This window comes from Gopherus flavomarginatus, chromosome 8, assembly GCF_025201925.1.
Source record: "Gopherus flavomarginatus isolate rGopFla2 chromosome 8, rGopFla2.mat.asm, whole genome shotgun sequence".
Lineage (NCBI taxonomy): Eukaryota > Metazoa > Chordata > Testudines > Testudinidae > Gopherus > Gopherus flavomarginatus.
In genome coordinates, this window is record NC_066624.1 from 110,383,606 (window position 1) to 110,405,372 (window position 21,767).

Sequence of the window (21,767 nt, forward strand, 5' to 3'; positions counted from 1 at the left end):
CACCGTTGCAAAGGGAATTAAATCCGCTCGGCATGTTGCACTTCGAGCCGGGAGCTTCCCAAGTGCAGACCCAAGGACTGCAATGCTAGTGGGGCATGCAGCATGGTGTGCATCCCATGGAGTTAATAATTCACACACAGGCGGAATTCTGTCTCAAGATGGGCAAGTCGTCCAAGTGGCAAAGCTAGGGAGAGAAGGGTGGTTTTTTTGACATCCTTTGAAGTCTTGATCTCCATATTTGGAAATGTTTACCCATCACACTGGTCTATTGGAAGGGGAGGGGAGGTGACTCAGGGTTTGAATTCCTGTTGTAAGGTTTTTTTTTTCCTCTCTTTTCCCCTTGTTTTGGAAGCCAGTTGTCGTCAGTTTTCAGCCCTCTTGCTCCTGGATCTCGTTCCTAATGCCATCCGCTTTAGGGGGCAGCCTCTGAACTCCAGTAAGTACATGGTTATTGCAGACGCAAGGGGCTTGGTTTTTTGTGTAGTCAGATGGGTTGGTTGGGGAGGAGGTGAAGCGTGTTATGTCCTGTAACCTGGTTTATTGAGCAGGAGTCAAAGAGAAAGACACCTCCCGCAGCAATGAGAATTACCTGGTGGATCCATCTCAGAATCAACCCCCAGGCTCTGTCATTACCTGAGGGCTTAATGTTTGGCTGTAGATGGAAAGATCCTTTAAGTAGGCTCCACCTCCGTCCTTTGGTTCCGCGGGTTAATGCAGCAGGACAGTAGAGTACTGTAGAGTGAAATACATACACGCCTAGAATAGCATTCAGCAGGTAAAACACAGCTTATGTGCAATTTTGGTCTCATAAGCAACTGCGTCTATTAATGGGGCTATATAACCTGCAGGTATATTTGCTGTGAAAGTTAATATTTAACTACATTTATTGTGCATCAGGAAGAAGTTAAAGCGTTTTAACAGGCTGAGGTTTTTTTCCTCCCAAGTTTTCAGTGTATAGTTTTTCCTGTTCTTTTGTGTTTTCCTCTTTAGTATGAGTATATAATCTGTCCGATATCGCAGCTGTCTGATTTCCCCCCACCCTTCCTTTCCTGAAAGGAAGCTACAGAAAGTCAATGCTAAAAAGACCTGGAGCATTTTGTTCCCTGTTTTATTTGTGGCAACTAAAGCCATGCCCAGGAGTTTGGAATTTGTCCCTGTATTCTTACTGCCTTTTGGATTCACTATTGTGCAGCATCTGCAGTGTAATTTCTTTCTGCCCAGAGATGAGGGGGAGAGCTTTCAACGTTGATTCTGAATGGGTTGAATGCCAGTGAGTCCTGCGCTTCTAAAGGAGAGAAGTGTCCTAAATCTTTGAGCTTGGGAGGGGCATGAATGGGGGGGGTTTAAATCACTGGTCATGATCACGGATATCTATATCTTCTGTCCAGCTAGTACGTTTATAGACAGACTGAGTCTGTTTTCATCATACTTTCCCTATTTTAAAGTGTAGAGCTAGAATGAAGGTTTTTTAAAAATTATCCTCTTTTTTTCTTTTTTTCTTTTTTTTAATTAAGGGAAGGATTTGCATCGGTGCTAACTTATCTGGACAAGTGATTTGATCATTCTTGGCATCAAATGGGCATCTACTTTGTGTCGAGAGTAGGGTATGACTCAAAGGGCATTCAGCTCCTGAATGATCAGTCTTGCAGACACTGACGGTGTTTGGAGTTTGCAAATCTCAGTTGCATTTAAACCTTTGTCGATTTTCAACGTATCATTGATATTACTGCAGCTCTTAAAGACCGTAACTGAAATGAGTGCCCCTTTGTGCTGTGCGCTAGACCAATGACTTCAACCTGCGGTCTGCGGACCCTGGGAGTCCGCCTACTGCCTAAGATTTCCAAACAGGTCCGCACCTCCATTTGGAATGTTGTAGGGGTCCGCAAATGAAAAAAGGTTGGAAACCACTGCACTATAGGAATACGTAGTAAGGGCTAGTTGTGGTCCCAAAGAGTGTACAGCTTCTGAATCCTAGTCCAATACCTGAACCCAAAGACCATCCTTCCTTCTCTGTGTGTGTTTATATAAACATGCTTTCCACCAATGGGACTGAATGCTTTCAGTGTCGTCGGTGTACTGTGCTTTCTGTACCTTTGACTCCTGAGCCTTGTAGGTTTCTGCGAAGTATGCTATCATTTCACAGCCAAACACGTCCGTCATTCAGTCATTCTTCTGGTTGGAAGAGGAAAGATCCCTCCAGCCAAGCACGCATGGGCCTGCGTCACTCCTCAGGAAAGCCAAGCTCACGTCGCACTTGGAAATCTGTTGTGGACCCAAAATTCTCCAACCAGTGGATGCTGAGGCTGGGGCTTTTGAGGGAGGAAAAAATCAGATTTGTGCCAGGGCAAGAATTGTTCGTCTGATTCTCCCCTGCCCCCCGCCACTGCTTGCTGGAAGAGAAAATGAGCAAGGCAGTGAGGCCTTGTTAGGCCATTGGACAAGATCTGGGCCCCAAGACAATACTAGAGAGAGGAAAAGGCATCTCATCAGGAGAGCCACATTTTTAGGTTCTTTCGCCAGCTGTATGAGCACAAAGATGGTGTGAATTTTTATATGCCTCTCTGGCTCACTGCAGATGACTTGCTGCATCTCAGCACCATGAGGGCACACACTGGGCGGGCGTGAGGGTTAACTGGTCCATGGAGGCTGATCTCCCCTCTCACTTTGCAGTTGACCTTTTTCCATGTCTAGGCTGAGACCTGTTGAGCAAGGCAGCACCTGGGAGCAGCTGATACTGCCACTATCCATGCAGTTCTAGGTGGGTGGATAACCAGAGGACTACAGCCTCCCAGAGCAGTCAGTCCAGCCCACCTTTCAAGAGACCAGGCAAACCCTGTCATCACTGATGGTAATCATGCTCTATGATGGATGCCTCATCAGGGGTTGGCATGAGCTCCATGAATGGAGCCATTAAGGAAAGCCTAGTGAGTTAGGATAATTGTCACAGGATATTCCTGTGCCTGATTAACAACTCTGTACTCTGGGCTTGCACGTCAACGTGCTTACAGAGCTCCTTATAGAGCTTTAAATGCATTTCTGAAGCATTTCTGGGCTGGCTCAGCAGGGTTAAATGCTTTGTCTTCCGTGGTGTGTGGGAGGAATTGGCTTGTACGCTGTGTTTCATCTCCGTGCTGCAGCCTGGTGGAGTGATAACAGAACAGCCCCCGGGCTCGCCGGGCACAAGACATCGCTGCATTCAAAGCGTTCTGTTGTTAACGCTGCACAGTAATAACTCAGGTGCTTCAGGAAGAATAAAAATTCACTGAGCTATGCTAGCTTGGGAACCTTTAAAACTTTCCTGGTGGAGGTGAGAGGAAAACACCCAGGTAACAAGGTGATGGGTGCCTTATGATATGAAAGGGGTGAAGAATCTATCAACTTGCATAGACTGGATGGCAGAGTTATGGTCCCGTATTGTGTCTTTGTAATGATACTTTGCACCTCTGTAACTGAAGATTTCAGAATCCTTAACAAATATTGAGTCAAGCTGGTGAGCCAGGAGTGGTATTGTTATCCTCGATGTACAGATGTGGAGACTGAGGCACATGGCGGTTGTGACATAGCCAAGGCAGCATGGGAAATTTGGAAATAAAACACAGATGTCCTGATTCCCACAAGCCAATCCTCTCCCTTATGTTAAGCTCCTTCTGATCCAGGTAGCTGGAGCTTTGCAACCTTAGGCTGAAAAGTGCTATTACTTATAAAGTATTTTTTTTTTACTAGTAAAATTACACTCCCACTGAAAAGTAATGCAGCAGTTACTCAAAGGAAAACTGAAATCTGGGAGTATTTAATACCACTGACGCCTGTTGTCAGTATATGATGATGTGATCCCAGCAACATATCGTTATGGTAGGAATTACCAGGTAGTGATGTTACTTAATCGTAAAAGTTTTTTTTTCCTAGCCTGTGAGTAGTGTACGGGCTTTGAAGAAATGCTGTATTGTTGTTAGCTCTGTGATCTGGTTCTTTTGTGGGAGATGTTGCAAGCAGCTGCAGAGTTGACTGCCTTAATCTGTCTAATAGAATCAATTCTTGGGGCAGGATTGCTTTCCTGGGAACCAGGTATTGGTGTTTGGGATGAGATTTCTGAAACAGCTTGTGTGCTGTTTTTGATCACCTCTATTCAAGGACTGGGATAAATAAAGAAGTTACACTAAGAACATACCCGGACTGTGCATCACCAATTCCTCCTCCAATAGGAACCTGACCTGCAAAGTCCCCAAATCTGCTACTGCTTGGTAGAGAGGGCACAATATTGAGACTCATCAGTCTTTAAAGACTTTTCGAACATCCAGCTGGCTCCCTGTGCTAGGAAGGAAGCTGGTTCTTGCTCTGGGCTGGTTGTGTATTGTCAATCTCCTGCTCTGCAGATATTGCAAAGACCAGTTCCAGCAGAGCAGTCCACTGTGGCAGCTGTTTCCCTTCCGTATAGTTTTTGTTCTTCAGATAAATCAGTCTTCATCAAGTGTAGGCATTTTTTTCTAAAAAAAAAATTGTTATAATCTGTTGAAATTAAAACCAAAAAGAGGGGGGGGGGCGGTAAATGGATGTTAAGAAATAGAAAACAATCAGTTAAATAGTACATTGTGTGTGTAATTTTTTCCTTGGCAAATTGCCGTGAAATTGAAGAGCATTTGTCATTTCACTTGCATTTGAACTTTGCCAATGGATTGTTTGCACTTCAGTCATTTCACAATGGGTCCTCTTCTTTGGTACCTCTCCATGTGCCTTTTTAAAAAAACCAACCCCCCCGACCCCAAACTCTTACTGCCAGCAAGAGCTTGTAGTCAATTGGATCATCTTTAGTGAAAGGTGATTTCACGGGAAATGTGAGGGTGCTCCAGCTAAAATGGAAGGAATCATCTGTTGTTCTGGGGGTGAAGTTTGTGGAATTGAGCCACGAGACTATTGTGTATCTCTGTAGGGCTTCTTCAGGAGGTATTTTTACCAGCAAAGTGACTGTTGCTAAAAACAAAAGACTAGTATTTTCAAAAGAACCAGCGATTTAAGGGGGCCTCAGCTTTTACTACAGCGCTACTTTAATGTGCACTAGGGCTCTTCAGGTTTGGCTCAGTTAGTGTGCAGCCAGCATGTTGGTGCACTTAAGGAGTCACACTCCTCTGGAGTGCATTGCTGAGCTGTATAGACAAGTCCTGGGACCTCTTCAAGGTTGCTGATTTTCAGGAAAATGCCGAGGCCACCTTCAGGTGTCTCAAGCTGGGCACCGCAAAAATGAAACCTCCAGAATCACTAGTCACTTTTGAAAACTGTAGCCCCAAAGTTCAGCTGCTTGAAAAAGCCTTGTTGTAGTGGGTCATGGAATTTTTTCCTCATCTCTTCAGCTGTGTAAGCTTGCCCAATAGTCAATTACACATATGATAATGTTGCAGAATAACACACACAGTCACTGTATATACTACAGTAGGAGTTGGTCACCAGCCAGCTAAAACATTCAGCACAGGGCAAGCAAGCAGGTTGCCTTTAAAAGCAGTCGATGTTCTGTACTAACACCGCGTATAATGAAGCCTGCAGGTTTACAGCATGTAACGTGATATGTAGTGTGTTAATCAGGATAGCGGATGGGTAAGTGCTATTAAAAAGTATTGTAACATTCTAGAATCATCTAACTCCTGAAACATGAAACAGCGCCTAGCACGATGGAGTCCTGGTCTATGGCTGGGGTCCCTAGACACTACCACAATCCAAATAGTTAATAGTTGTAATCATAACAATGGATGTTTTGGGTTGTGGTCCTGGTGCTGATCCTGACTAGCTGTGTGACTTTGGGCAAGTCCCTAATGGCCGGAGCCTGCAGTTGCCGCATACTTTGGCAGCTTTCTGGGGGCTCAGTGCTTCAGATTGCTTAAACTCTGTGCCTTATTCCCCGTCTTTAAAGTGGGGCTAATAACTTCCCTCATAATGCACTTCGAGCTCTTCAACCAACGGCATTATCAGCCTGACCCTCTACTACTAGGGTACGTCTGCACAGCAAAAAAGACACTCGGCAGCAAGTCTCAGACCCCAGGTCCGCTGACTTGAGCTTGTGGAGTTAAAAGCAGCCGTGGAGATGTTTGAGTTCGGGCTGGAGCCCAGCTCTCAAACTTGGTGAGAGGTGCTGAGCTCACACGTCTAGATGGCTATTTTTAGGCCTGCGTGGAGAGGCTGAGTCAGTTGACCCAGGCTCTGAGACTTGCTGCTGCAGGGTTGGTTTTTCTTTTCTTTTTGCGGTGTCGAGGTACCCTTGGAGTCTGCAAATATATTGCCATTGGGAGCAGGTTCTAAAGAAGGGCAATGTGTGACTACTTGTCTCCTAGTGTTGTTGAATCAAGGTAATGTTTTCAGAGCAGTGTGTTTCAAATCCATGAGCACGTTCAACATGTGTTGTGGTCTCGAAGCTCCTTTGATATCTAGCCCCTCTACTTTTGTGTTTGTAAGTTGCTTTCTTGGAGGAAGATGCTTATAGACTTGTCCACGCCATTGGGCATTCGGATCTTTAGAGAACAGGGAGCTATCTCTTTGCAGTTCAAACAGCAGTGTGAAGGAGACATTTTTCAAAAGTGGCCATTATAACTGCACTGACCAGCCTGATTGGTAGGTACAAGGCAGCTTACTTCTACCTCTGCCTCTTTTTGCCTGTGGATGTTGTCATGTGGAAATGTATGGGCTAGGCTTGCTACCTTTCTAATGGCTGGTAACTAGACCCCCAAGGCCCTGCCCCCTGTTCCGCCCCTTTCCCCCAAGATTAAAAAAATGGACATCAGGGCTTGTCAAATGGCACCTGGACACACAAGCCAAAACCCGGGCTGTCCAGGTGAAAACCGAACGGATGGGCGAATCGTCAGATTCCATTTGGAATGCTTGTGCTTAAAAATTCCTGGTTTGGTCAGTGCTGAAGTTTAGGGAGGTGCAGTTGGCTAGGAGGGAGGCTATTTTTTGTGTTGTGTTCTTCATTTGCTAGATGATTGCTTTGTCTACAAGTGCCCTGAATTGATTTCTAGTTTCCTGCTAATCAGCGGGCTGGCAATTACTACCGCCTCTGATTGCAGCAGTGATGCCAAGGAGAGCTTTCGTGTCCCTGAAGGTTGTGCACTCGAATCCCTTCCTTTCTCAGTGTACAATTTGACTATGGCTGGGGGCTTTTACAGCTTTACCCAAAGGGTTTAGATGAGAGTCCTGATAACACAATACATTGTTATTGAATACGGCAGCTGACGTACAAGCTACATCTGTAACACTGAGTTAGTTATCAGTTAATTCTATGTGGAGCAGCACGAAAGGGCTAAGAACTGTTTGGGTTTTTTTTTCAACGAAATGTCATTGATCAGAAAACTTCGATGTGATGGAACAAACCTGTTGTGGAAACGTATTGGTTTTGCCAAAACTGTTGTCGGGAAGGCTGTTCAGCACCGGGTTGGAATTTCTGAACAGCCACAGAGAAAGGGATCCCAGAATAGCCAGGAGCCTGCGGTCGGGGCCTTCACCTGGGAAGTGGAAGACCCAGGTTCGACTCCCTGCTCTGAATCAGGCAGAGCTCCACACGGAGTGTAGGGAAGGTCGTTTTTGGTGGTAGGAGCTGTGAAGGAGAAATCTTAAAATGGCTGTTGAAGCTACAGAGACCAGGGACTAGTCTTGGAGCTAGTCCAGAACAGGCCCATGAAGGATTTTCAAAGCAAAGAGGGCGTTTGAGAAGGAAGAGTTTGAAATGGACGAGTTGTTGGAGTTCTTGTAGGCTGGGGCATGTCTGAGAAGTGGGCAGGGGCTAAGGTCCAAAGACCTGGGTCCGAAGGAGGCCAGAGAGCAGAGAGTTGCTGTAACATAACCCTAAGCCTTGGAGTATCTTCTTTTAAGATAAGGAACCAGCTGATTATATGAACTCTGTCAACTGACTTGTGAGCACTCTTGACCAAGGATCTCATGCTGCTGACGGTCAAGGGACGCTGATTCTGTTGGGTGACTGCTTCATCATTCGGAGACTTTCGGTGCCAAAGTAGCCAGCCAGTTATTTTCGTCGGCTCAGCGCTGACTGAGGGATTGGATGTTCATCTTCCAAAGTGGCTTTTGCTTCAGGCTCATGGATTTTTTGTGGGAGTTTGGCTCTACCGTTCACCCCGGGGCCAGTGTTGTACACACAACCGTTCCGTTCTTGTCTTCTCATTCCGATGCATGCCAGAAAATCCAAAGCCAGGTTTCAAATAGTAAGATTTGTGGGCCAGATTCTCAGTTGGTGGAAATCAATGTGGGGTTGAGTGGAGCTACCCGGACTTACACCGGCTGAGGATCCAGCCTTGTGTATTTGCTATCCCAAAATCTTAATGAAAATGGAGTGAACATGGGGTCTGAGGTGGAGGTTGAAAATAACACAGTCTAGTCTTTTCTAGCTGTGGATAAGTGTGCTGCTCACACAAGCTTCTGCGGGTCTCGGGGTTTGAGGTTGTGGGTTAGCAATATTGGTAAAGCTCTTACTTCATTCACCTCCCCTTCTCAGCCATTTGTGAAGAATGTTGATAAATGTAAGTAATAGTCCAGGAGATAAGAGATAAGGAGAAATAGTCTAGCAGTAACCAGCTTTAGATTAGCATGCTGCGGAGAAAGCAAACATAAAGTGGGCTTAATGTTGGTAGCACATGCAGAGCTATCTTGGAATGCTGATATTATTATTTATCATTTACACAGCCCTGTACATTTATATGGCACTTTACAAACAGAGGAAGGCCCTTGTCTCGGAGAGTTTGCAATCACTGCTAGAGGGGGCCCAGGTGAGGGAGGGTGTGGGTGGACTGCCGGAGAGGAAAGCAAGATAAGGTGGGTTGCTGGAAAAAGGGACTTCTGTGGCAGGGGATTTGGAGGCGATGGAGCCTTAGGAGAAATGGCTGGAGGTTGGAAGCTGCCAGAGGAAAGCGAGTAAAGGCAGTGTAAGGAAAGGAGATTGAGAGACTGGGCAGGGAGTGAGAGGGGAAAGGAGAGCGCCGAGAAGAGCAGCAAAAATGACGACTGGGCTGGGAGAGGGCTCAGACTTGAGAGGAAAGAGTGAAATTTTAAGTATGTGCTGAAGAGTGCAACTTCATAATAACTTAGTAGCAGCTGAGTTTAAAACATCTTAAATTGCCAGTTATCTCGACTCCTTTCTTTTGGTCTGCAATATTATATTTTGAGGGGGGAGGGGAGGATGAGGAGATGAGTAATTTCCAAAACTGAGCGGTACAGAGCATTCTGTTTCGTTTTCAGCACGCTGCAGTCGGAAGGCCTCTTTCTGGGTGTGGTGTGCAACAAAAGCTGCCTTCTGTAGGAGTAGGGTGGCACTTGGGTGGGTGCGTGTGGCTGGCCCAGGAAAGTGTCTCCCTGCTGTCAGGTGCCAGCCTTGTGCCTGGGCTGTCGGAGATGCAGCACGGAGGGTGCCTCGGAGGAGTCCGTGAAGAGGCCCCTGCGTGGCGGTCGGGAGACTGTGCCTAGCTCAGTGCACGCCACAGCCTTCCCTGGCTGGAGGAGCCATGTCCAGATCTGGAGATGGTCGAAAGTGTCCTGGGGCACTTGCCAGCCACCTCTCAGAGACAGTGTCACTCTTAACCCTTTGCAGCTACTTGGTCGTGCATTCTTGCTGTGCAGCCTCAGTGTCTGCCTTCCCGGGTGACGGTGGTGAGATGAACATTTTAGTTCTGTCTTGGGGCCCCTGTTACCCTTGGTATCTGTGTTTTTCCTCCTAACACCTCTCTGAGGTGGGGACATGCTATTATCTCATTTGCTCGGTGGGGAGCTGAAGTGTGGAGAGAACAAGTGACTTGCCCAGAGTCACACAGAAAGTCTGTGTCAGAGCTAGGAACTGAACTCAGCACTCCTGAGCCCCGGCTGGTGAGACAGAACTAAATATACAGGCAGTCCTTGATCTTACAACGTTCGACTTAAGACGAGTGGCACTTATGATGTTTCTGAATTTTGACATCCTGATTCGACTTACGGCCATTGGTTTCGACTGAAGTACTCTCAGTCCTGCACTGGAGTGGATTGTGGTTCCGAGTTATAGCGTTTTGACTTAACGATGCAATTTTCAGGAACCAATCATGTCGTAAGTCTGAAGACTGCCTGTAACTTATGCAGGTTTGTGCATGTCTTTCTCTTTCTGAATGGGAGGTGATGGAAGAGAAATGCGCAGTTCAGAACCTCCAGCAGTGCAGAGCCACTGGACTGTACCTCTCCTAAATTGATCTTTCTGTGACTTTCATTTACTCTGATTTTAAAGAGGCCTTATCAGTCTGGTCAGCCCCCGAAATGTATCGTCCTTCTGCATATAATACTAAGGCTTTGGCAGCTTTTGCTGGATGCACTGGGATTGCAGCTACCCAACCACATCTATGGACACTTGAACTTCAGCAAATAGCCTGCTCCGTGATCATGGTTCCCTCTTGCATTCTGTGATACAAAGAATATATGAAAACCTATCAAAAGACAGAAGAAAGCTCATCATGCTTGTTTCAGGCCTTGCTTAGGTTTTCCCACCAAAAGTCATGCTTCTTGGTGTAAGCTGCTCATCTCCCAGGGTTAGGAGGGAAATTTCCCCGATGTGCTGCCTTGCACATTGAATAGGATGTATAGTTATTTGATCTTCATTTGAGCCATGAGACATTGAGCTGAGTCAGAGACAAAGTACTTGATAAGACCAGCATTCTGAACTGCCACGACAAATCCTACTTCCTGGGATTACTACAAGAATATTTCTGGGGTGATCTTGACTGACTGACTATTATTCGCACACCTGTCACGAGGTGCAAATAGGGCCTCAGATACTGTCATTAAGCCAGGCTAAGGAAGAGATCACTCCATGACCGCTAGGTTTGCGAGGAAGGATTGATGACCTCAGAGGGGCCCAGAGTTGCCAAATTTGGCTGTTTCTAAGCTGATGAAGCAGAAACTGAACTTTATTGGATCCAAAGCACACAAGGACTGTTTAACAAGCAAATAAAGACGGGGAGAAAAAGAGAGTGGCTTTGGGTGTTTTTTTTAAGTGGTAAAAATTGGAAACTCTACGTGTAGATAATTAACTTCCATTTTCGCTATTTGAACAGAGCTGTATTTAACAGATAGGTAATCAGCTCCTGTGGAAAAGGTTCCAGTGACTCTGTACTCTGCATCTTTAATGACCTCTCCTGCTTAAGTATCTGTACTGAGAGCCGTCTTGCCGAGGATGACATTTTCAGAGAAGGCACCAGCCCCTGCACTTGTGGGTGCAAATAGGTGGGTGTAGTAAACGCACATGTAGGTGGACAGTTTCACCTGTCATGCAGTGAGGCCAAAGTCAGACATGGCGTTACCCTGACTTCAGTGGACTGTTATTTGGCCTTCAGTGTTGGGGGGATGTGTGTGCATACGTTTGTTTCTGAGTGGGAGGTGATGGGAGGGAAATGTGGCGTTCAGAGTCTCCAGTGGGGGAGGGCTACGAAGCAGATTAGTAATAAAAATGTTCAAAACTACTCTGTCAAACATTTCTGAAATGGGATATGTATGTGGCATAAAATGGGAGTTGATGTCATGCGATGCAAACATTTTACTGGAATGAGCAGAGCTTTGTAACTTGTGAATAATATGACCGGGCCCGTAAAACATTTATGCCAGCATCATCATGTAACAGGGATGCACATGTATGTGTTTGCATAAATTAATGCAGGGATAGGTCCATGAATGGTTATTAGCAAAGATGGTCAAGGGTGCAACCCCATGCTCAGGGTGACTCTAAACCTCTGACTGCCAGAAGCTGGGAGGGGAAGATAGATGTGGATCACACGCATTGTACTGTTCTGTACACACCACCTGAAGCTCTGATACTGACCACTGTTGGAGACAGGATACTGGGCTAGATGGACCATTGATCTGACCCAGTATGGCTTTTCTTGTGTTCTTATGCATATATTTATATGTTAAAATGCACATTCATCTGCTTGTGATAAGAATTGTACTGGAATGTAGTGCACCCTTAAATACATACACCTTATCTATGTAAGGCCAGATCCGTAGCAGGAGTATGTTGACTTATTTCCACACCTCAGAAAATTCTTCCTTTTGTCAAGGCCATTTTTTCATAACTTTTAAAGTAACTGTTTTGAACTCATTGTAGTTTTAAAACTCCTTGAAAGCTTGACACAGAGACGTTGCTTCCTTAAATGCATTTACTCTGTCTCGGGGAAATTCTCTTGTCGCTTGTGAGTGCTGGAATTTGTGTCCTAATCTCATCTTGCCAGGTGACGTCTTCCTTCCCCTAGTAAAAACACAAGTTGGTTGGACCCCCTCAGCCTAGAGACCAAGTGTGTGTTAATTTGCCCTACGAAAACACGTAAGTCGGTGCTCATTTGTTTCTGAATCATTGTCCTTGTAGCCTTGAATAATGTTCACATCAACCTCATGGAGCTGATCCAAGCAATCATTTCCAGCACAACCAACAGCAATAGAGTTAGATTCTTGCCCAACCCTGGATGACAGAAACAATAAAGAAAGAAGAGAAAAGAGACACATCTTTTTTTCCTCTCTCTAAAAGTCTGTTTCCTCAAAACCTTGTTTTCACAGAAAACTCTGTATTTCCTAGAGTCAACATTTCCATGTCTGACACACACACACACATACACACAAATTAAATTGCAGAAAGGCAGCATGTGGTCTGGCGTGCTGCCAGGCAGAGCACGCTCTTTGAGGTTATTATTAGGCAGATAACTGTATCAAGAGCTGAAGCGTCATCTTGTCTCTGAAGGCTGCAGCACTCCGTGTTTGAAATGCTGATATGTTTGATGCTTATGAGAAAATCTGTTGTACTTTCTCCAATAACTTTTTGCAGCAGTAACTCGATGTCATAGGAGTTCCTGGGGGACATGAGAGCAGCTCCATTGAGGTCCACAGCTAGAATTGAGGTTGCAGAACAACGTCCATTATTGCCCACTGCTTTTACCTGATCCTAACGTTAATAAAAACACACACAGCTGGGCTGGAATCTTACATGCTTGGAGCTAGATGTACCCTGTGGTGAATTAAGTTCTTGCAGACCTCATGGTAGATAGAGGGTGGACTCAAGAAGGGATTGTGGGGAGTAGAGATTAGTGGCTTTATGGATAAATTCAGAGAATAATATTCTGTGTATAAGAGGCATCCGAAAGAATGCTATGGGAGAAAGAGAACATTGAATCTGGCATCAGCAGTGTAGCAGAGAGGGTAGGGGGATGAGGAAGAAGAGATGAGCAGATTAGCAAGAAGGGATAGAGTTGTGAAGGGCCTTGGAAGTCACGATATGGAGCTTGCTCTGACAGAAGAGTGGGGAGCCAGTGGAGGGATTCACAGCACAAGGTAATGTGGTCAGAATCCCAGGCCGGGAAAGTTCTTATAAAGTGCTATGAGATCTTCAGAAGCATGTCTCTGTAACGTTGCTAGATTCGGTTTGTCTCTCTGTACTATCTATATCTGCGTAGGTCTATATATAACACACCAGTGGGAGGTATTTTGGCTGATGCACTCACAGTTTTGAGCCACAGCGAGAGATTTAAAAATATCTTCCTGTTCTAGGAACATACACCGTGACAGATGTCATCCAGAGGGGGAGTGGCTTCCAAAAAGGGAACACAACATTAGTACTACGAGCGTCAGTATTCTAGTCGATGACTTATTACTTAGATAGCACCACAAGATGTGTGAGTTCCATGATTTCTGCCTGTCAGAATTTTTTCACACATCCAGTCAGGCAGCATCTGTCTCTCCTCTCTCTAAGTTGCTCTTTCATTCCTAATGAACTTTCCTAGGGTTTCTAAGTAGAAGCCTGGCAAATCAAAGCTAAACAAAACACAGACAATGGGTGGGCCAGGAGTTCATTGTTGTTTGTATTGCAGTAGCACCCAGAAGCTCGCCCAGGGTCGAGGCCCTCCAATTCACTGCCTCAAGGTTATTATTTTATGGTAGCCTGTCATCTAGTGGCCCCATTTGAGATCGTGGCACCATCGTGCCAACCTGGTAAGAGACAGTCTCAGCATTAGTGGGTGAACCGGGAGGAGCAGTTTTTGTCTGTCCTCCATGCGGAGGTATAGGAGTGTGTGTCTGCTACCTAGCATTGCAGAGCATGCATAGTGCAGCTGGAACATTGAGAAAGCAAGTTCTGCTGCATGCGTGCAAACAGCAATGGGCGACATTCTCTTCTGGAGATGTTCTTGTCCTGTGCTCATCGCTGAAGCATCCGAGTGCCTTCTAAACAACGTGACTATATATCTGGGGCATGTTTTGTTCTCTCATCCTCTCCCCGGGTGGGAAGAGGGTGTGCAGGAGAGTGACTTGTTTTGGTAGGGTCTCTTTTTTTTTAAAATGTATATGTTGCTATGTATTTATGCTAGAGAAGGCAGCAAGGCCAAAGGCTTATAACTTAGCCAAACCAGGATGGATGTTTTTAGATTGTAAGCTCTGTGTTTTGTCATTCTACAGCACTTGGTTCAATGGAGTCGTGCAAGTCCATGACTGCAGTGTTTAGGGTCTATGGAAATACAAAGGATAATAACAAAGATCATAAAAGGCATGTTTGACCCCAGAACCACCTACCCGTCCAATTGCTACACCAGACTTCGGTGGTGGAAGAGTTGTTTAAAATCTACAGTCATGGCATCAAAATTTCCTCATACGTGCTTGGGGAGGGAGTGGGGGAGCAGCTGTCCTGTACTGACATCAGCCAAAGTCAGCCTGTTCTTCCTCTGCCTTGGTCACTAATGAGGAGGCTTTGGATGTCGGTTCAAACACCAGGCTCTGGTGAAAATATTTGCTGTGTCCTTCCACTCCCACGTTGAGGGTGGGAATGGAAAAGGGTTTAATAAATCAGCACAGGAGAATTAATAAAAGGCAGGGACACATGCACTCCACTCCAGGATACATGCACTCGACTCCAAGATTCTGTCTGTATCTTGGAGCTGAATGCATGTGTCCCTCCTTTTTATTAACTAATTTATTAATTTCCAGGTTGGAAAAGTCCCAGAGAGGCTTCTGAATTTCCCAGGGTTGGTCTCTTACCTGCCCAGCTTGCTGTTTCCAGCCATAGACTTCCTTTTTCCCTTCCTGTCTGCCCACCGGCTGGCTGGTGCACGGGGGCAGCTGGCCATACGGCTCGGAGACGCAGCTCTGGGAGAACGGCATGCCATCCCAGCTGTCCCAGAATCTTTGGGGTCAGAGATGGAAGAGTCTCATTATGCCCATCTCCATACCTGGGTAGGACCCTTCCCGATAAGATGCTTTTGAGTGTTTGTTCAGTTTAACTGTATGGGTCACTAGCAAAGGCACTGTCAGATGCAGGCTGCCTCGTGGGCCAGAAAGTTTGACTGCCCTTGCGAATGGTCTTTCATGGAAGGCTTTACCTTTCAGATGCATTTCATCTACATTTATTTTAAGAGTGGGGTCATTATAACCACTGGGAGAAGAGAGGTGGGTATAGCATGTGACTTAATGTCATACTACAGTCAACAACCCATCAAGCCCCCTGTTCCAGATAGCTGCTCGGGTTTGACTTATACGGAGCCGTGTGTTTATTTGCTGACATTTTTCCTGCTATTGCAGTTAATTCTTAGAAAAACAAGATGCAGAGAGAAGCATTTGGAAGACGTCACTACCCAGATAGGACATGCTGCAAAGTTAGATGAGCTGTAGAGGCCTCATAACCTTGAGAAGTGGCCTTTTCTCTTTCGTATATTATCTAATGCTGTCTATGTATTCTGACCTTGTAAGAGCTGAAACATCAGTGGCATGACCCGGAGTGACAGTGACAACGGATTAAAAACAAATACATAGAAGGCTTTGGGAGCGTGGGCGTCATTGGAAGAACAGAAAGGTGGAAAATATTTCTGGGTTGGTATCATAGGTAGCAGCTAAAGCATCAACATGAAAGATGAGTAAAAGGAAAGCAGAGTAGGACATCTAAATAACAGGACCTGGTGGGGGTGTATGTCTCCTCCCGTCTTCTGTCTCTGTACAGAGCTCTGTAGCAGCTGTTGGAACTACAGTACATACTGTACATTCTCCTGCTGTGGAAGCACATGATGTAACCCGTCCTTTTGTACATTGTAGGAGGGGACGTCACACTAGGAAATAAATGTGGTGATGGCAGTTTTATGTTTCACTTTCGGGCACATAACGTAACAGATATGTAATTATTGAGACACCCATAAAGTCTCTTTATTTTTCCACTCTTCTTTTAGTTAGGCATGGCATGCATGTGCTGGTGTATCTGTTCAGGCAATCTGCAAGATCTGCCTCTTTGCTTCCTCTTTGCCCAGTAACCTAAAACGCTTTGTGTGAAGATAATACTTTAGTCCCCTTCCTCTCGTCTGTGTGTGTATTGTATCAGTGACAGCCAGCGCTGTACCTAGATACAAGAGACTGTGTGTGCATATGTGTGTGTGTGTATGTAGATATGTAACATGAGTTGGCCTGCATTAACAAATCCATGCACCTGAGTGGGAAATATTAGCCAGCGTCATAATTAGAATAGCTTTAAAGGGACATCAACTGAAATCGAGCCCCTAATTCACGCTTCATACAAACGAGTTGCTGTATAAAATTTAAGAGCAATAGAAATGTTTCTCCAGTTTATTTTTTAAATGTCCCAGTGAAAAGCCTCCGCTTTAAAATATCCCCTTACAATGTTTGAGATCCAGGGATCCTGGCATTAAGAATCTGAAAGTGAACATAACATCACTGACTGCTATTTTCCAAGGTAAGGAAAATCCAGAAAAGCAAACGAAGGCCCTGATTCAGGAAAGCATCTATATTCGGGAAGGACTCTTAAAGTCCTGTTGAAGTCAATCAGACTTAGGCACGTGATTTTAATTGTGTTCCTGACTTCGGACCTTAAAGCATAAATAATACCAAGCAGACTAGATTTTAAAGTTTTTCGCTGCTGGTACTCAGAAGATCTTCAGTGCTGCCAGCTCTCCTGATTTTATTGCTAGTCTCACCATATTTTGGGGTGTTTCTTTAAAGCCTCAGTGCCTGGAGTCATGTGATTATTTGAATAAAAGCTGAGATTCTTAAATAAAGTAAGTTTTTAGCCCTTACGATTGTTTAGAAAAGTGTGAAAACACGAATTGTAAAGGCTCCTTTCCTGTATTCATTTAAAAATGGCTTTATTATTAATCTAGTCTCAGTAATTCTGGGGGCCAGACTCATGATTTTTGAACCCTCAAGATTGGCTGTCAGAGTAAGAGAGGTAAATACATTTATTTGGAATGTGTGATTTTAGTAGTGGAATGTGTCCCTATAGATCGAGAAAGCTGATGACTTCTTATATTTATTTAAAGCGTGACAGAGCTCACGTTTTTGTGAGAGTTGCAGGGCATCAGTTAGTTTTGCTGTGTGCTCCAGAGAACACAAATGTAAGTCATGTACAACAGACAACATTGAACAGTTAAAATTTCAGTTTTTTTTTTTATGCCTACAAAGGTTTCTTGAGAGATGAGACATTGCTATAAAAAGCTGGATGCTATTGGTTCTAGTAGAGAAGGTTAGTCCAGCCATTTAGGGCAGTAGCTTTCGAAGCCAGCCTGCCTGCCGTCCATTGCCCATTTTGGCTTGAGGCCCTTCAACGTGAATAGACTGAGTGAGTGACAAGGGGTGCACGCAATCTGCTGCTTAAAGCGAGAACACGAGTGTGTTGGATGATCAAACCGATGTCTCACCTGCTTTGCAGATGCCATTTAAAGAAAGACGTCCTCCCTGATCCTGAAAACACTTATCCCCTCTGACCCCGGAGGGCTTGCGGTGTTGGCTAATATCCAAGACTTTCTGCTTGGCTCGCGGCAATCAGGAGTGGATTTCAGTGAGCTTGGGGCAAACTCCTAGATGTGAGTGGTCTACAGCTGTACGTTGTGGTGAGGTTATATCTCTGCGAGGTTGGAACTTGCTGGAATGAAGGATGTTACTGTTGTGCATTACTGTGTGTGTCTGCTGGCCTGGTAAAATGGCCTGCCAAGCTCCCAGCTCCTGACTGGTGAGGCGGAGGCGGCTGTTAAGAATGAAGCCGTTTGGTCTGCAGCACGGCACAAATTTTCCAGCTTCTGATCCCGTGTAGTTTTCCCCACCAGCCCCAACTGCTCAGGCCGCAGACTGGCACTGAAGACTCTCCTAGGATAAAGGGGATGGGAATGGCGTTAGATCCTTAACTAGGGTGACTCCTACTCATGTGCCAGTGACCAAAGATGGGGCTGGGAAGGAAATGTCATCCTCTTTCACTCACACCCTGGCATATCTGCAGGGGTCTTCTGAGCAGGTGTGTTTCTCCTCTGAAGCACTGAGCTGGGATTACTCATTAGTGCCAAAGAGGCAGTGTTGCCTAGTGGACAGAGCACTGCACTGGGACTCAGGAGACCTAGGTTCTAGTACCACTGGCCTGCTGTGTAACTTTGAGCTAGTCACATCCCCCCTCTGGGCCTCAGTTTCCCCATCTCAAAATGGGGATAATGATACCGATCTCCTTTGTAAAGTGCTTTGAGATCTATAGACGAGCGTGGTGGTAGCGGTGTTGCTTTGATTGCACGGGGTGGGCATTGTTGGAATTCAGTCCTTCCCACGGCTTGGTTCTTTTTGGACTGTTATTTAAATAGCCCAGCTCCATCTTCCGCAATCTGCTCCCTCCCCAAACCCATTCAAACTAGCTTTCAGTGGGTAGGTTATATTACTGCTGCCTGGGTCCCAGTGGCTCCCTACTGTCGGTTATTAGGGGAGTTCAACAGGTGCCCTTCCTGCTCCTTCTCATAAACCGTTTCCTAAAACTCATATGACACATCCTGCCCTGCTTTGAACACTGACCTTTGGTCAGGCGAGTAAGATGCAGGTTAAATAGTAACAGAAAAATGTAAGTTCAGTCTCAGCCTAGAGTAAAAATCAGTGGTAGTTTCTGCTCAACACACTTATTTCTGAAGAGTCCCACAGGCCAGGGGTTCCCAGATTGTGGGCCGTGGCCCAAAGGTGGGCAGAGATGCAGTCCTGGGTAGTCTGCCAGTGCAACTGCATTCTCCAGTCAAGCTCTTAGTACACCTTTAACTCCACGTGGTTGTGTAATCTAAGTAAAATCAATAGAAATGTCCCGTTTTGAGCTGTGTATGTTGGACACAGTATAGGAAAAAATTATTTAAGCCCCCCCCCACGTTGCAATATGTCAGGTTTAATTCTTGCGAGTACAACGGTGCGTTTCACTGCAAGGTAACCTGGCAACGTGCACACAGTCCACTGTTTACAACTGTAAAAACTGGCAAGACGTATTTCAGTCTGACGTGGATCGCTTTCGTTTTTGAAAACGAGGTGGAGAAGATAAGGAAAGTCCCAGGCCGTCTACAGCTTCACATATGGAGCCAGCCAAAAAAATAAAGTGGTAAGAAAATACGACAATGCATACCTGAAGTTTGGATTCTCCTTTACGGGATCGGATGAGTACCCATTGCCTCAGTGTGTTCTAATATAACTGTTGTTTTATATTTTTATTTACAATATTTGATTCTTTTCTATTTAGAATAGAGTAGGATTGGCTCTTACACAGCACAGAAATTCAGATTTTACTCTTAAAAATAATGAAAACACAATATAGTATTTAAAGTTGGATAACTGTTTTGTTTTAAAATCAACAAACAACACAATGAGTTTTTAACAATTTTGTTAACATTGTTGTGTTGCTTATTTTTCAATTTTATGTGTTGATACTTTGTGTTTTACCTCTTTGAACACCACAGTTGGCTCTTGACATTTTTTTAAAGAGCAGGTTTAGTAAAACTGTTTGGCTTCAAAGATCTGGAAGCATGTCTTTTAGTGCACATTGCTAGGGATTTCTGTGGTGACAGTTGTTTACATTAAAAGGAGAGGGAAACCTGGATATTGTTTGTTTACAATGTTAGGGTTATATAGGATTATAGGGTTATAAACTATAAGTCAGAGCTATGTTGGACCGGTCATGTCAGCCACATGGATGCCAACAGAATCTCCAGCCAGCTTATGTATGGTGAGCTCTCCCAGGGCATCTGGCATATAGGTCGTCCACGGAAACGTGACAAGGACACCATCAAAGCCAATCTGCAGTATAGCAGTATCAAACCTAGGGACCTTGAGGACGCCGCCAGCGACAGAACACAGTGGTGTTCAACAGTTAGAAATACCTGCATCGCCTTTGAGGAAGACCGCTGCCGCCGTCTACAAGAGGCACGCGAACGACGTCACAGAGCATCAGCAGTGCACAACCCACTGACTGCAAACTTCCCATGCACCATCTGCAGCAAAATGTGCACCTCTAGAATTGGCTTGTACAGTCATCAGAGGGCACACCATGAGACCAACAATAGATGATCTGCACAGATTTGTCATCATCGGATCGATGGACTACCAGGAAGAGTTTATATGTATGTAATCATTGCAATGGATGTTCCTCGAGAAGTGCTAATAGTGGGCTGCAGGGCCTGTGGCAGCTGCACAGCTGGGCCTCAGGGAAAAAAAGTTTGGGAATACCAGCCACAAGCAACAAATGTGGATGTTTTTGCTCCTAGGGGCAGCAAAAAGATAAACCTCAGCTGGTTAAAGCAAGCTGCCAGGTGCATTGGGTTTCACTTCTAGGCTGCAAGTTCAAGTCCGGCCCAGATCAATAGTGACCAAAAGTCAACGTCTTACAGATTTCAAGGGCTGATTGGACCATTGTGATCATCTCACTGATCTGCATAACCCAGGCCAGAGAACTTCCCAGAATAATTCCTTTGGAACTAGAGCATATCTTAAAAAATCCCAGTCTTGAATAATGTGGGATTGGAAACAGAGACACAGAGAAGTGAAGTGACTTGCCTTGTGTCACAGAGCAGGTTGGTGGAAAAGCTGGGAACAGACGGCAGATCTCTTGCCTCCCAGCCCAATGCCCTGCCCACTAGCCTGCAGGATCTCACCTGTGTTTGGCGAACTTTTGTGAAAAGACTTTGTGTTCTTTGTGGACAGGTGTTTACATCAAAACAAGCATTTTCTCATGCTCCTTGTTTGACATATTCAGCCAAGAGGCAAAGGGCTGAATGGTACCTGGAGACCAAACTATTGCCTGCTTTCTTCCAGAGGAGGTGCCTCCTGCTTATGTTTTGAGGCATGTTGAGTTGAGCCTGTGCTGTGTGTATTCAGTCACTAATAGGGCTTCAGTCTTCAGGTGTGTTGTTCTGTCCCCTTCCCTGAGCTCTGAACCACATGCACAGACATGCAAATACATGGTAAGGATGACATCACCTTAAGACCCTTGCATTCCAGGTTCCCACGACGGGACTGTGAGAAATGATGAAAGCTGCACACATCCATATCTTCTGGTCAGCAGCTCTTGTGCGACCCAGTGGGACGGAACCTCCAGCCTTAATGGATAAGCCAGGCGTCGACTGTGGTCTAATGGTGAGGTGTGGAAAGCACTCAGTGACCCCCTTGTGATTACAGTGGGGACATGGACAGTGTTCTGTAGATGGAGCTAATTTCAGGACAGAAATTAAGATTGTCTTGGTTTTTGTTTTTCCTCTTAAAGGGCTCAGGGTTACAACGTCTAAGAAGAATAGGAAAGTTGGGGGGGAGGAGGGGATTGATGCCTTTTCAGTTTTAAACCTTCCCCTCCTGTGACCTGATTCCAGACACACCAGCTGCCAAATGAAATGGGTGTGAGGATTAAAAAGAACCGATCCCTGCTCAAGCACGCTCAAAAATTAAAAAGAAATGAGCCTCTGCCCCGCCAAGCTTCCAGCCTCTCCTTCAAATGACACAGGGTGGGGTGAGGTCAA

At 45.4% G+C, this 21,767-nt stretch overlaps 1 protein-coding gene across 12 annotated transcripts in view; it reads left to right on the forward strand.

Moving 5' to 3' along the window:
• Nucleotides 1-21,767, forward strand: part of LPP (LIM domain containing preferred translocation partner in lipoma) — a 443,967-nt gene that overhangs the window by 36,226 nt on the left and 385,974 nt on the right. For 2 of the 12 annotated variants that reach the window (XM_050964805.1, XM_050964812.1), the window contains exons 1-2: nucleotides 352-436; nucleotides 2,671-2,758. The exons of 5 other annotated variants lie outside the window; for them this stretch is intronic. The gene's annotated coding sequence lies outside the window, so the exon portion shown is untranslated. Of the gene's footprint in view, nucleotides 1-350; nucleotides 437-2,670; nucleotides 2,759-2,779; nucleotides 2,849-19,293; nucleotides 19,364-21,767 lie in introns of those variants that run through there. 5 more of the 12 variants (XM_050964804.1, XM_050964802.1, XM_050964801.1 and 2 more) reach the window with 5 other exon arrangements.